Source organism: Chelonia mydas, chromosome 5 (genome assembly GCF_015237465.2).
Source record: "Chelonia mydas isolate rCheMyd1 chromosome 5, rCheMyd1.pri.v2, whole genome shotgun sequence".
Classification (NCBI taxonomy): domain Eukaryota; kingdom Metazoa; phylum Chordata; order Testudines; family Cheloniidae; genus Chelonia; species Chelonia mydas.
Window position 1 is genome coordinate 115,791,190 of NC_051245.2, and position 14,366 is coordinate 115,805,555.

A 14,366-nucleotide genomic window follows, 5' to 3' on the forward strand; every position below is an offset into this window, starting at 1 on the left:
CTGAAATGGAGGGGTACATGTCACTGCTGTCTTATCATGCATTTGGCAAGTGACACAGGATTTGATGAGTTCTTCAGTTTGAGAGTCCATTCCTGGCCACCAATACATATCCTGTAGACTTTGTTTGGTTCTGACAATTCCTTGATGAGTATTGTGTGCCAGGTGTATGAGTTTTGACTGTAATTCTTCTGGCACAAGTAGCCAGTTTGTACCTCGTAGCACACAGCCATTAAAAAAAGAAAGTTCATCCCGAACTCTAAAATAGGGCAGCAAAACTGGGTCAAGGTTTTTAGGGTTCCTGGGCCATCTCTGTCAGAAATTCCGGTAGTTTGTTGAATTGGACACACTGAACAAGCAGCTTGAAATTGTTCTTTTGTAACTGCAGTGAGAGTGCTTGTAATAAGCACAACCACTACATCCTCATCCTCCAGTGGACCATCTGGTGAAGGCACAGGCAGGCGAGAAAGGCAAACCAGTGACCACATTTTGGTTTCCAGGCTTATATTCCAGTTCATAATTGAGAGAGAGTAGTCTTGCAGACCATCTAGCAATGTGATATCCTGCTCTTCCCAGTCCTTTTGTGGTGAGCAACGTCGTCAAAGGGCTGTGGTCTGTGCGCAACTTGAACGTGCGACCCCACAGGAAAGTTCTCATTTTTAAGTAGCCCAGACACAAGCAAGTGCTTCTTTTTCGACTGTAAAAATATTTCCTCTCAGCATGACTAAGTGTCCTTGAAGCAAATGCAACAGTCCTCTCTGTGTGTTCCTCATGAAGTTGTGTGAGGACAGCCCCAAGTCCACAATCAGAAGCATCAGTAGTTACAATTGTGGGCAATACAGGAGTGAATAGTGCAAGTACTGGACTATGTACAATCAAGTCTTTCACCGTTTCGAAACTAGCATGTGCATCTGTTGTCCACACAAAGGTTGAACTTCTCCATAGTAATTTTCGTAACGGTTCAGTGACAGAAGCATAATTGGGAATCAATTTTACATACCAGGAGGTAAGACCCAAGAAGGAACATAAGGTTTGCAAATCTGTTGGAGGAGCAGCATTTGAAATTGCCGGGATATGATCTGGATCCAGTTTTAGTCCAAGCCTGTGAAATTGTATGCCCCAGAAAGAAGAGTTCAGTTTGTCTAAATTTTCATTTTGACCTATTGAGCCTGAGGCCTGCTTTGCTGATGCAATTTAGTACAGACTGCAGGTTATTGTCATGCTCCTCAGAAGTATTTCTGAACATGATAATATCATGCAGATAGCACTGAACTCCATGTTGATTCTTCAGAATCAATGACATTTTTTGGAAGGCACTTGCGGCAGATGCAAGACCATATGGAACACATTTAAAATGAAATGGTCCCTCATGTGTAATAAATGCTGTGAGGTCTCTGCTATCTTCATGCAATATAACCTGGTAGTACGCGGTCTGCAAATCAAGAGTAGAAAACATCTTTGCTCCACGGAGTTCTGCAAATACTACTACTTTGTGAGGAAGAGGATGCCTGTCAATCACAATAGCTTTATTTGGCTCCCTTATGTCCACAAAAAAGTTAATGCCTCCACTCTTCTGCGTCACTACTATAGGTGAAACCCATTCCGAAGAGTCCCTCTCTTCAATAATGTCCTTTTGAACAAATGTTCTAAGTTCCTCTGAAACAGCTTCCCTGACTGAAAATGGTAAGCGCTGTAACTTGTGTTGTACAGGCATCGCATTTTAACTTTATGCAGAAACCCATAAGCACAGCCGAGTTTCTCCTCAACCTGGTGTTGGGTCCCAGCTGAAACTGGTGTGTGTACCGCAAGAGTACTTTGCTGAGGAAGATCAATTCATCCATTAACTACCCTGAGATTTAAAGCAGCCAATAAATCTCTTCCAAGGATAGAAGTGCCTTTGTGGACAATGTAGAACTCTGCAGTTACACAGCAATCACCAAAAGTAACTATTGCTGGCAGGCAGCCATGTACTGGAATATGGTTTTTCAAATAGCACACCAAGTGAAGTTTGGGTTCAGTCAGAGGCACATCTTTAAAGTAATGCAGATAGATGGAATCAGGTAATCTAGATACTGCTGAGCCAGTGTCCAACATTAGCTGAATAGAGTGATTTGCCTGAGGGTATGGCGGAAACATTTACCGTGCCCTTTATTTGTTCTGGAATATGTGCAGTAGTGATTTTGTCCACGCTCAGCACAGTAACATCTGGTATTGTAACTGCATGCACCTGTTGATTGAACTGGCTGCTGCGACATACTTTAGCAAAATGCCCAATCTTTTTGCAATGATTGCACTGAGTTACTTTTGCCCGACATCCTGTGTAACTTGCAAGGTGTTGTGGGGATCCACAGAGAAAGCAGGCTTTTACTGTATTTTGAATTTGCTGATTTAGTGGTTTTCCATTAGTTTTCCTCTTGCAATTGTGTGTCTGCAGTGGTAGTGAACTTTTCTGCAAAGGAGTCACAGCCTGGACTGTGCCTCCTGTATCCATGCTCATTATTTTGGCTTCAGCTGTAGCTGACTCAATCTGAGTAGCAATCGTTATTGCTTTTTCTAGTGTAAGTTGTGGTTCTAGAAGTAAGCGTTCTCCTACACGAAGCATGGTTGTTTTCTCCATGAGCTGGTCTCTAATCATCTCATCTGCCATATTCCCAAAGTCACAAGTTACAATCAGACTCCTCAGGGAAGCAATACACTGCATTATAGTTTCCCCTGTTCTCTGCTCACACTGCTGAAATCTGTAGCAATTAGCTACTACATTCACTTTTGGCACAAAAAAGTTCTTTAATGCAGTGAGTGCAGTCTCATATTTATCATCTGCAAGGGGAAAACTGTAAAATATACGCTACCCTCCTGCTCCAAGGCAGTGGATTAGCAGAACACGCTTTCTTACTTCAGAAATCTCTGTAGCACTGATGGCAAGCAGATCAGTCTCAAACATATGGATCCAGGCAGTAAAAGCAATTGGAGGCTCACCTGGGCTGTGCAGGTGGTTTCAGAGGCAGAAGATCCATCGTCATCGCCAAAATGTTGTAGCAACCAGGCAAAGTGCTAACAAACTTCAACAGGACTTTATTTTTAAAGTGGAAACCTCTTTGCCAAGCTGCTGCTGCACCCTCAGTAGCTCTCACTCTGCCTCCTTAACTTCCGCCCCACCGTCCTTCCTGTTTCCTGTGCTTCAGACTCCCAACAGTGCTTCCAGTTCTAATAATTACAAGCAGCATCTAAACACCACACTTTGTTAATCAAACAGTATGAAATCTGTACCTATGTGAGGAGAGACTGGATTTATTTCTTACTACGTAGTATGCTGGTCACACTTGCTTCTTGTATCATCACAAACAGATGACAACACTGACTTATTTTTGCAGTGAATAAATAAAATTAGGCTGGCATAGCTTTGGTTTACACATTAATTGGGAAAGTCTTTATTTAAAGCAAATAAAGAACCAACTAGAATTCTATTAATTTTCTGAATACGTCAATTTTCATGCCTCCTAATGCTAAGCATATTCCTTATTTTTTCAAATAGACGATTCTCCAGATTGACTAAGCTTTGGTTTTACAATAGACCGTGGTGCCTGCAGTTACAATACTAGGTCCCTAGTGTTCCATGTAAAACCCCAAAGACGAAAAACTTTCCTGAAATATTCCATGGTTTCTCCTTTCTGCATAATGCAGAGAATATCATCCTTCTGGAAAGGATTTCACTGTCATCTGGACAGAAGGGCTTTCAAAAATTATACACTGGCCAGAGATATGCAGAAATTAACGGGAGAGAGAGATGGCAGCACAGCTAGTTCAGATATGATTGGCTTCCCTTAGTTAGTGTGCAGGCGATTCTTTCAGTGAGGAGCTCACAGAACACAGTCTGCATAGTGCTGAGTGCCCACAACTTGATTAGTAAAAAACATATTCAACAGCATTCTTTCCTCCACCCAAGGCTGTAATTTTCACATTCTTACACAACTTCAGCTGTGCTACAAACTAGGCACCAATGGAGAACATTCTGAGCCTTCATCTTCTTGCACAAGGAGAAATGGACTAAATTTGCTAAATTTTAACCCTAGCATTAGGGAGTGAGGAATAAGGAAATGGGGCTGGGAGCAGCAAAAGAACAGAGAGGACAGCAACGTGTGTAGCATCTTCCATCTGAGGAACTCAAATGCACTTTTTAAACACTGATTGATTCCCTCTCTCGTACTGAGAGGCAGGGAAGTATTATCTCCATTTTACAAATGGGAAAAATCCCTTGAGATTAATATGCACATAGAATATCAGGATTGGAAGGGACCTCAGGAGTTCATCTCGTCCAACCCCCTGCTCAAAGCAGGACCAATCCCCAACTAAATCATCCCAGACACACAGGATACCTTCCTCTTCCCTGATCCAAATCCAGTTCCAGCTGGTTCCTAATACGTCCTCCCTCTCCTCTCATCTGCTTTCCCCTCCCTCTAGAAACCTTATAAACACTCCAACTCTCATTCCTTGCCACACCTGCTCCCTCTCTTGCATGCAGTGCAACTGCAGAGATCCTTTCAGCTAAACAGCTCTGGAATCCTGGTTAAGAAGTCTATCAAGTGTGATTCAGCCAGAGAGAACTGTTGGAGTAGTTGAGACCTAGCAGGCCAACTCGAATTGTGAGCCAAACTGGTGGACTGAGGTTAAAGGGTCAGGAATTGTTACCTAAAATTGTTTAAGAAAAGATCTAAGGAGGAGACAGGAAGATCGCATTAATTTAAACAGAGGTGGTGTACTGATGCCAATCAAAGGCTGGGTTAAGATTATGACTGCTAAACAAGTGGCACAAGGGGATGGAAATCCATGGACTAAAACTGGTACTCAGAAGTTCGATGAAATTAGTGGAAAAAATGAGAGGATGGACTATTCTACCCACTGCCCCTTTCTGGCAATAAAAAGAGGAGTAAGAGAGAAAAGGAAACTTTTACCTTCACCGCAGCTGAGACAGAAGGGTTGTTGCCATGATACCAGACCTTGATACTCCAGGGGAGGGACTTGGCCATCATTGCTGCACCAGCGAGGACCCCAGCCGGACACATGTGGGATTTTGCTCTGTCTTCCCCTCCTTCCTGCATGTCCCTTTCCATCCCGCACTGTCTTTCTCTCTCGTTCCCTCTTTTCATCTGATCCTGAAATCAACTGCATTGCACAGCACCCACATGGCAAGGTGAGACAGACCAGCCAGCCCTGCTCAGCCTGATAAGGACCTTACCAGACCAACCAGAAGATGTCCCTAACTGGAGAGGCAAGCCGGGGTAGAGAGCAAAAGCATTCATGGCTGACCTGCTAGCCCAAAGCATCCATCCATGAATGACCAGCCCCGGTACCCAGAGAACATCAACAGAAATCATATTTCCCCCATCTTGACTATCCTAGCTCTTCTCCCACTTCTGAGTCTGTTTTGTCAGATGCAGGAAAGTGACAGTCATTCCCGACTCAAAATTGAACAGAATTAATCTTTTCCTTCCCCACTAAGGGGGACTGTTTGACAGAATAAGAGACTTTAACCAATATTCCCTCTCCCTAAAGAGAGATATTGACATGTTTTGATTGTTTTGCATAATCACTCAATTTCAGTTTCAATGCTATTTTTGCCTTGTTTTGATTCTTTTCTTTTTGTGTGTTTCAGTTAATAACTTTCTAACTCTTGGCATGAATTTCCTAACGAGTTTCCCATGGTACTAAGCAGGCTGAGGTCTCTGTATACCAAATCCCAAACTTTGTTTGAAACTGTTTAATGTTGGACAGTTTCAGGATCACCTTAACACTATTGAATCTTCGGGATTATATATTTCAGATTCTGTGGTATTAAATTAGATAAGAGTACCCTTGTATAAGAGCTGATAGAAAGAGTACCAAAGAACCCATTTGCAGTACACAAGTTTTACTGGTCTTACAAAATACAGGAACTACGTTCCATATTCTTGAAGGCCATCTACCCAGCACCTTGTCTGTTAACTAACTAGAGATATACAGATATATATTGCAACCTCATAACTAGGGCCCTACCAGGTTCACAGCTGTGAAAAACATGTCATGGACCGTGAAATCTGGTGTTTTGTGTACTTTTACCCTGTATTATACAGATTTCACAGGGGAGACCAGTGTTTCTCAAACTGGGGGTCCTGACCCAAAAAGTGGTTGCAAGGTTATTCTAAGGGGGTCGTGGTATTGCTGCCTTCAGAGCTGAGTGGTGTGAATTTGGTAGGACCCCACTCATAACAAGTTGGTGGCAGGGGAGGTTCCCTCCAGCACCATTGCATGCTGGTATATTTAGACTTCCAGAGCTATATTTTAGTGGGCCTCTTTAACTGCATCCACACAATTAGCAAATGCATCTATTTTGTGAGAACAATGCCTGTATTTGGAACACAAAATGAGCATCTATTTATACAAAATGGCCACTTGGGATGGCAAATAGGAAGATTAGACATGTAATTACCTTCCCCCGTGTCAGGAACTAACCTCTTTCCCAAATTTGCTAATGGATTTTTCAAGACTTATTTGAAAACCTGACCTACAATTTCAGCCCCACCCCGTAGAATAAAACAAAACAAAACAAAAAGTCAGCAGTGCACTTCTCTTACAATGTGCTGAGGTGGAGACCTGGTGAGCAGAGACTGGATGAGTTATGTAGCTGGTGACTATAGGAGATCTCAGTAGTGCAGGGGTGGGCAAACCCTTTTGGCCCTAGGGCCCATCGGGTACCGAAATTGTATGGAGGGCCGGGTAGGGAACTCTGGGGGAGGCTGTCCCTCCCCAAACAGTGAGGCGTGGCCTGGCCCCCGCCCCCTATCCAGCCCCCTGGAACTCCCACCCCCATCCAACCCCCCCTGCCCCCACCCCTGACTGCCCCCCAGGACTCCCACATCCTATCCAAATGCCCCTGCTTTCTGCCCCTTGACCATCCCACCGGGACACCTGTCCCCTATCCAATCCCTCCTGACCACCCCCAGGACCTCGCCCCTATCCAGTCCCCCCTGCTCCCCACCACCTGCTCTCCCCACCCCTCATTAGCTGTTGAGTGGAGGAAAGTGGGGGGCTCAGTCCTTTCCCTGTGTGTTTCCCCTGCTCGTTTGGCTGCTCTCCCTGGCAGTCGGGCAGGGCTTGCTCCGTCTGGGCTTGGCTGCTGGGGACAGGGGACAAGCATGTTGGAGGTGGAGGGGGGCCCTGGCTTGCTCTGCCCCTGTCCCCGGCAGCAGGGCCCAGGCCCCTTGACCGCCCCACCCCACAACCACCCCTGCTCCTCACTTCCCCCGCCCCCGAACTCTCCCTGACCGCACTGCCCTGGAGCACCAGGTCTGGCCGTGCTATAGCCGTGCCGCCTGGCTGGAGCTGCAGCCACGCTGCCCAGGCGCTGGGGGAACTGTGACTGAGAGGGAGGCAGGGAGGGAGAGGAGCAGAAGGGAAGGGGCCAGGGACTAGCCTCCGCCCCGCTCACCATGCTGCCGGGGAGTTAGGCTGGCTCCTCCACAAGCTTTTCCGGACCCCACTCCCTGGCGGGAGCTCGGGGGCCAGACTGAAGGATCCTGTGGGCTGGATCGGCCCACGGGCTGTAGTTTGCCCCCCTCTGCAGTAGTGGAAGAAAAAAGATGCAGAGAGAGAGTTGTACCAAGGAGAGCAAGGGTTTGAGTGGATTGACTGTGAGATGACTGATGCTCAGATGTACTTTAAATTTGTGCTGGTAGGCCCATCCATCAATAGTTATTCCCCTGCCACACCAGAAAATGACATTGATGTATTTCAGTTCTGTAACTAAAATAAAGCAATTTGCATAGAACATAGTCCAGAACTATAAAACTACCAAGGAGATTTGATCCTTTTTCATTCATTTCTTAGGTTTTTGGTATTGGACGTGGTGAACATTCATCCTGAAGCATTATATATAACAAAAGTGTGCCAGCAGCAGATGAATGTGCAGCCTCCCTCCCCTCAGCAAAACCCAGTCCTCAATCTAATACTAGTGTTTCAATTTCCACCGTTAAACTGTCTGAGGACAAACAGCAGTTTCAGTAACATTAACGGGATGTGGGATGGTACAAGGAAACTGAATGACAATAAAAGATAAATAGAAGGAGATCCTGCCATGGCACATTTGGGCTGTGCTGACCTGAAGAAGAGGACAGAATGTTCTAACTGGATTCTCGATTAATTCTCAAATGAAATCACACAGAAAAATTATGAAAGACAAAAACACCCTATTCACCTGTGCGTGAACACTTTTCACAAAGTGATCACTCTATATCTGACTTCTCAGTCCTCATCCTCAAAGGAAACCTGTACAACACTTTCAAAGGATGAGCCTGGGAGCTTAAATTCATAACTTTGGGCTAGATACTAAAAAACCAGGGACCTAATAGAGACACTGGATTTATGGCTTATTAGAACATTCCATAACTCACTAACAACTCCCCACAGCTGCCTTCCCAGCTCTTTCTTTTCCTCCTTATGACTGGAGCCATGTTAATGGGCCACATCACCTTGAATTGTCTCTTGAAATAAGTGTTAACTACATATGCTAAACAATCTGTTTCACCTTGTATTTAGCTGCAACACTCTGAGTACGTTTTTCAGACCTGAAGAAGAGCTCTGTGTAAGCCAATCTACTCACCTAGGAGTGTGGCTTTTTCACACCTTTGAGCAATGTTGCTAGGTCCCTCTAATTTTCTAGTGTAGACCAGCTCTAAGTATGTGATCCATCCATTTCTTATCCCCCAAACAATTTTTTCTCTCTTGAGCTAGCTCCTCTTCCTTATACTAAGGTGGACAAATTTGTTTTCAAACCTACTGTATCACCTCTTTCTACCCAACAAGAAACTTAAAAACAAAACAATCCCGGCACCCCCTCCGTAAAGTTACCTTAGACACAATGGACCGGATTTTCATTTATGTAACGACCTCTTCACACACTTCTGGCAGTATCAAAAAGTCTTAAAGTAGGTGAGAATACATCTATGTGTACTTTAAGGCCCTTGCAAATTGCCAAGAGATATAAAGGGGCCTTAGGCCATTCTGCACTGAAAAGTTAAATCTGCATAATTACATCAGTCAGGGGTGAAAAAATCACAACCCTCGGTGTAGACACAGCTGTGTCAAAGGAAGAAGGCTTCTGTCAAAATAGCTAATTTCATTTGGGGAAGTGGTGTCCTACACCAACAGAGAAACCCCTTCTATCGGTGGCCAGATCTACACTCAAAAGTTAAGTCGACCCAGCTATATACCTCAGGGGTGTGAAAAATCCACACCTCTGAAAGACATATCTATCCCCAAATTAACCCCCGGTGTAGTCAGCTCTAGGTTGTTGGAAGAATTCTTCTGTCAGTCAATTTAGCTACCACCTCTCCAGGAGATGGATTGTGTATGGTGATGGACACAGGTAGCATCTACACTGAAATGCTGCGGCTGTGCTGCTGTAGTGGTTTAAATGTAGACATGCCCTAAGTGTAAATGAGAATCAGGTCTGATAACTTTCTGAGGAACTCTGGCATCAAATGTGCACATGGATACAGATAGAAACACAATTTGCCAATGCACAGGAAAATAAGACTAATACATTTATTTGGAGAATGTGGACTAAAGCTAATTGAATATTTATGCTCTGTGTATAAGAAAGCATGATTAGAGTATCGTCCACCATCAAAGTTCTCAACACCTTCGGACTGATTCTTCACAGTTCTGCACCTTGCATAGTCATTTGCACCCATGCTAAGTGGGTGGTGAAGTATTAACATTCTGATTTGTGAGCTCTTTACACCCACTTTTACACCAGTGTAAACAACTGCAAATGAGGAAACAGGCCTTAGGACCCCAAACCCAAAGTGGGGATTACTGGTCTAGCTTCGGATGGGACTTCAATCATTCTTTTCCAAAGCATGTGAAATATAGTAGCTATCCCTCATTCTGCCAGTGCTTCCCCCATTTCCTGGATAATCTAAAACTTGGTTGAAGCAATTCCCATATCCTTTGCTACTTTCCTTCAGTGTTTAGACTATTCATCTGAGACAGGTTGCTGCCATCCTTTATTCTGATTTATGTGCAAAGCCTTTCAGCAGATAGCACCCCCCTTACCTGCTAGAAAATGGATAGTGTCAGCGGTTTAGTGCTCCTCTCAGAGGCAGAGAGTTAAACATTTCACTCAGGACTCCTGTCTACATTAGCCTCATCAGCCAGTAACTTTGCAATCAAGACCCTTAATGGCTTCACTCACTTCTCTCCTAGCTACTGGCTTATTTCATATTTGTTATCTTCATTTCCTCAGCTATTTTTATTTCATTAGCTATAATCTTCCTTAACATTTCCCCCTGCTCCTGTGTATCTTTTCATCATCCCACCTCACATGTGTAACGTACACTCATTGTCTGTCTATTCCCTTAATCACATTGTGAAACACCTCCTTTGATTGGCATTATCTCATCTGCCTTGTCTGGATATGAAAGAAAAGCTTGTTTTATGTTACTAAGGCATTTGGAAACTATTGCAGCACTAAAAGGGGTTGATTAAAGTGATATGCAGTTCAATAATTCAGCTGATGTGTCTCAGTGTGAGGTTGGCCATCTTAACTGAAGTGAGTTCAGACTCATTTTTTAAGTCTTAATTATAGAATACATTGCCCTAAATCCAGCCTGTAAGTTTACAACAAAGTCCCAGGTCTTAGGCGCTTTAGAAAATCTTGCCACTGATGTCACCCTGTCAACCCCAGAGGTTTCACTTACACTCCATGATTTCAGTGAGGTTGCATGAGGTAAGGACAGAAAGTGGATCTGCCAGTATGGGATACGCATAGGTGAACAACCCATGCTTGACTTTTTGGAGACACTGGGACTGATTCTCCTCTTGTTGATGCCAATCTGAACATTATTTTCAGGACGTCAGTGGTTGCGCCTGACTCATACCAACACAAGTCAGAAGAGAATCAGTCCTCTAGTATCACAGATTCAGAAGACATAAATACAGTAACTCCTCACTTAAAGTCATCAGGGTTAACATTGTTTCGTTATTAGGTCACTGATCTACCAGAGAACATATTCATTTAAAGTCGTGCAATGTTCCGTTATAAGGCTGTTTGGTTCACCCCGCTCCACCCGCCCGGCACTCCTGCTGGGGAGCGAGGGGGCTTGTCCACTCTGCCCACCCGCCATTCCAGCTGGGGAGCAGCCTCGCCCCCGATCCCTGTCAGGGGCAGCAGGTGGGCGGAGCGGGACAAGTCCCCATGCCCCGACCCCACTACGCTCCTACCTCAACCAAGCTTCACAATCATCATTGGTGAATACAGCATTAAATTGTTTGTTTAAAATTATTTACAACTTATACTGTATATGTATATAATGTCTTTTGTCCAAAAAAAAAAAAAAAATCCCCCCCCCCCATTTACATTAATTCTTATGGAGAAATTGGATTTGCTTAACATAGTTTCGTTTAAAGTAGCATTTTTCAGGAACATAACTACAACGTTAAGTGAGGAGTTACCGTATGGTTATTCTTCTTTAGCAGATGAGGTAAATAAATTTATCCAAAGCAGAACAGCTCCAACAGAAGAGACTGAGGGAGATCTCCCTCAGAATACCCCATGGCTGAATAGTTAGAACACTCTTCTAAGAGGTGGGAAAACCCTGTTGAAATCCTTTCCCCCCAACCCTGCCTGAGGGAAGATTTGTATCTGTGTCTCCCACATCCCAGGCAAGTGCTCTGGGCTAAAAGTTACAAAGTTGACACCAGCACCGCCTCCTCCTCCTCCAGCCATACTGTGAATAGGACCCAATCCAATAGGCAGCCATTAGGTGGCTTGAATGTTTATATTCAAATGTTTGTGAACTTGGGAAGATGTGTCATGACCAGTGGAGCTGGAGTCAGAAAGCCCATGTTCCATGGAGGGACAATTATTGACAGGAGTTAAGCTGAAAGCAACTCAGCCACATGGACAGAGCAGAGCACAGGGTTTAATAAAGTTTCATGTATTCAACTTAACCTTCATTCACATACCCCTTGTGAATGAAACAGCACCTACTGGATGAGGCCCCACGTGCCAGACAGATGTTCTTCCTTGGCCTATCTTCCTCCAGTTCTACCTGGGACTTAGGCAGGAGATAGGGATCCAGACCCTTGGAAGGAGGCAGCAGTGCTCACACCCAGAGGCAGAAACATAGGTGCCCAGGGAAATGTTGTGACACAGAAATTTAAGCATCAGGTGAGTTTAGGTACTTAGAGAGTTTGGTGGCAGCTGAGTGGGGGTTTTGTGGATCACATTAGTGCCTGAAACTGGGACTTAGGCCCAGTTCCACAAAAGTAGTTAGGCACCTAAGTGACACAGGAGCCTAAGTCACAATTTCAAAAGTGACTTGAGCACCAATGGACTTGCAATGAGACGTAAGTTCCCAAGACATTTTGAAAAAGGGACTTCATACCCTCAAAATCAAATAGGGAAACATTTTCCAAAGTGCCTAAGTGCAGAATTTTGCCTGAGGAATACAAATTAGAGACAACCTGAATTAGAATCCCCCTCCCCCCCAAAAAAATCTTAACTTTATTCCTTTATCTTTATTGTTGCCTATCCCACCAAAACAAAAGTAGTAAGGATCATTCTGTACATCATATGCACTCCACTCATGAGTCTCCCCAAGAGAGGCTATAAATAAAACAGATTTTAACCAAACACTTTGATAAGCAGAAATCGGACAACTCTCATCTGCCAAAATTTACATGTAACAGTTTAAATGTCTTAGGACTTTTAAGCACAGAATACAGAATATACATTAATGAGGGTCTTTATAAGACTATGGTTAGGTGTGTTAGGTTTATGGGGAGCAGCCTCGCCCCCGATCCCTGTCAGGGGCGGCAGGCAGGCGGAGCGGGACAAGTTGGGGAACTAACTTTCTGGAGCTTTCCCTATGTGGACTGTATGGGCATGCATACACAAAGGCACACACATGACTACACTTTCACACCCTAAAATTAACAAAATAAATGAAAATGCTGAGATGTCTCCCACCTAATAAAAACCAGACAAAATTAGAAGAAAAGGAAAAAGGAAATACCAAAGATAACAGGGGAGTTCAGGAACTCTTCAGCTCCTGCAGGCGTCTTGGCTCTTATGAAATAAGAGGTGGAAACGCAGTTAAGGAATCAGACTGTGATGTTGCTGACACAGTACTCCTTGCTAGTGAGCTTCCTTTGTGTGCAGGGAGACACTGGTCAGAGGATGGAATTGACCTGTCTGCGGAGGTTGGGACTGCCTCTCCCCCAGGTGATCAGTCTCGGGGTTCCAGAACAGTCTGACCTCAGGTGGCTCCACTGGCCTGAAAGACTGTGCTTCACAGCCTCATTTAGTCCACCTTGTAGCACCTTCCTCCAAGGGCTTCAGACAAATCGGGTGTCAGGCCTTCCTTGAAGTCAGGCAACTTGGTCCAATCAAGTGTCAATTGTGTCATCCTTAGCTAGTGTCAATGTGGAAAATTCCTTAAGCTGTCAGTTGTAACAGTATTTGGTGTTTCCACACCACAGGGACTAAACCTGCAACATTCCTCCACCCCCCAAAAAATACCAAAAATCAAGAATAAGGCCACTTTGAGGTAGCTGACATGGCCTTATCCAGGTGAAGCAGTCTTGAGATGACACTATGTCACCAGTTTACAGAAAGTCTGGCACAAATCCTATAAAAATAACTGGTTTAAAAAACCCTAGCAATGACCAGCCACTCAACATCAAAATTAAAAATTCATTAGGACATCTTATAGTAAATCATCATTCATCTTGCAAACAAGACAATTTTGTAATCTTTATATTTAGGAACTGGACTATGAATAATATAGTTTATGTATGAAAGTTGTGACAAAGTTCCTCCTCTACCTTGGTGGGTCTTGCACTTATTGGTGGATTTGCTCTCCTCGGAGATTCACGGCTGCCCTCAGTTTGGTCGTTTTTGTGAACCCACAGTCCAGGTCAACTCCTCCTGTGTCTTATCAGGAGTTGGGAGGTTTGGGGGGAACCCGGGCCCGCCCTCTACTCCGGGTTCCAGCCCAGGGGGCCCTGTGGAATGCAGCTGTCTAGAGTGCTTCCTGGAACAGCTGTGCGACAGCTACAACTCCCTGGGCTACTTCCCCATGGCCTCCTCCAAACACCTTCTTTATCCTCCCCATAGGACCTTCCTCCTGGTGTCTGATAATGCTTGTACTCCTCAGTTCTCCAGCAGTACACCTTCTCACTCTCAGCTCCTCACACATGCACCACAAACTGAAGTGAGCTCCCTGATTAGCCTTCCTTAAATGATTCTAGCAGCTTCCTGATTGGCTGCAGGTGTTCTAATCAGCCTGTCTGCCTTAATTGTTTCCAGGAAGTTCCTGATTGTTCTGGAA

General features: G+C 44.5%; 1 long non-coding RNA gene across 1 annotated transcript in view; it reads left to right on the forward strand.

Annotated features, from left to right (window-relative positions):
• LOC122465932 overlaps positions 1-14,059 on the forward strand; it is a 196,777-nt gene extending 182,718 nt beyond the window's left edge. Inside the window, exon 3 of the long non-coding RNA XR_006291081.1 lies at positions 13,838-14,059. This is a non-coding gene — a long non-coding RNA (uncharacterized LOC122465932). The remainder of the gene's footprint in view (positions 1-13,837) is intronic.
• The last annotated feature ends 307 nt before the right edge of the window (positions 14,060-14,366 follow it).